Here is a 1,960-nt window from a genome sequence, read left to right on the forward strand (position 1 = left end):
CAAAAGAATGAATTTATCATTTTAGATCATATGGTTTTGGGTCCAATAATAATGATATATTAATACTATTTTAAAGCTGAAATGGCCATAGCCAGACCAGTTCTTTTACTCTTTAAGTGAAGAAACAAAAACTAGTTAGGGGGTTCTCTATTAGACTACTGAACTTCATTTTTTTCACAACGGGTTTGCCACAAGAACATAGGTGTTGTGAAAACCACCACTAAACCTAAACCAAAATGGGAAAGGAAAAGACTCATATTCACATTGTCATCATTGGACATGTAGATTCTGGCAAGTCTATCACTACTGGTCATCTGATCTACAAATGTGGTGGGACTGACAAAAGAACTACCGAAAAATTTGAGAAGTAGGCTACTGAGACAGGTCAGGGCTCTTTCAGGTATGCCTGGGTCTTGAATAAACTGAAATCTAAACAGGAAAATGAACATAATATCACTGTTGATTTCTTCCTGTGGAAATCTGAGACAATTAAGTATTATGTGACCATTATTGATGTCCCAGGACACAGAGGTTTATCAAAACTTGAATACAGGCACATCTTGGGCTCAGGCTGAGTGTTCTGTTCTGATTGTTGCTGCTGGTGTTGGTGAATTAAAAGCAGGTATCTCCAAGAATGGTCAGACCCCTAAGTATGCTCTTCTGAGTTACACACTGGGTGTGAAACAATTAATTGTTGGTGTTAACACAATGGATTCCACTGAGTTGTCCGACAGCCAGAAGAGATACAAGGACGTCATTAAGGAAATTAGTACCTACATTAAGAAAATTGGCTATCTCCCTGACACAGTAGCAATTATGCCAATTTCTGGGTGGGAGTGGTGACAATGTACTGGAACCAAATGCTAACATGCCTTGGTTCAAGGGATGGGAAGTCACCCATAAGGATGGCAATGTCAGTGCTACTTGAAGCAATCATGCTGCTTGAAACTCTCGATTGCATTTCTGCCACCAACTCATCCAACTGACAAGCCATTGATTCTGCCCCCTCAGCACATCTACAAAATTGGTGGCGCAGGTACTGCCCCTGTGGGCTGAGTGAAGACAAGTGTTCTTAAATCTAGCATTGTGATCAGCTTTGTTCCAATGTTACAACTGAAGTAAAATCTGTTGAAATGTACCATGAAGCTTTGAGTGAGGTCCTCCCTGGGGACAATGTTGTCTTCAATTTCAAGAATGTATCAGTCAAAGATGTTCATCATGGTAATATGACTGGTGACAGCAAAAATGACCCACCAGTGAAAGCAGCTGGCTTCACAGCTCAAGTGATTACCGTGAACCATCCAAGCCAAATCAGTGCAAGATACGCACCTGTACTGTACTGTCACAGCTCACACTGCCTGCAAGCTTGCTGAGCTCAAGGAGGAGATTGTCATTCTGGAAAAAAGCTGGAATGGCCCCAAGTTCTTGAAATCTGGTGATGCTGCCATCACTAATATGATTCATGGCAAGCCTATGTGTGTTGAGAGCTTCTCTATCTTCCTCTGGGGTGTTTTGCTGTTAGTGACATGAGACAGACGGTTGCTCTGGGTGTCACCAAAGCAGTAGATAAGAATGCAGCTGGAGCTGGCAAGATCATCAGGTCTGCCCAGAAAGCTCAGAAGCCTAAATGAATATTATCTCCAATACCTGCCACCCCAGTCTTAATCAGTAGTGGAAGAAAAGTATCAGAACTGTTTGTGTCAATTGGCCATTTAATTTTAATAGTAAATGACTGGTTAATGATAAAAATGCATTGTAAAACATGCAGAAGGAAAGGAGAATATTCTGTGGACCATTTGGGCTTTTTTGTGCATATGTGGCAATTTTAAGTTAGTAGTTCTATAATCAGTACTTTTTTGTGTAGTTTCAAGTTTTTATTTAAATTCCAGTTACTTAACATATATTATTAGTTTCAGAAATAGAATTTACTGATTCATCTCTTCTATACAACATGCAGTGC

The 1,960-nt window shown here is 40.1% G+C and overlaps 1 pseudogene; it reads left to right on the forward strand.

The window, feature by feature from the left end:
* The first annotated feature begins 236 nt into the window (after window positions 1-236).
* Window positions 237-1,631, forward strand: LOC116869534 (annotated as a pseudogene).
* Window positions 1,632-1,960: the final 329 nt, after the last annotated feature.

Source organism: Lontra canadensis, unplaced genomic scaffold (assembly GCF_010015895.1).
Source record: "Lontra canadensis isolate GAN:19392208 unplaced genomic scaffold, GSC_riverotter_1.0 scaffold19, whole genome shotgun sequence".
Lineage (NCBI taxonomy): Eukaryota > Metazoa > Chordata > Mammalia > Carnivora > Mustelidae > Lontra > Lontra canadensis.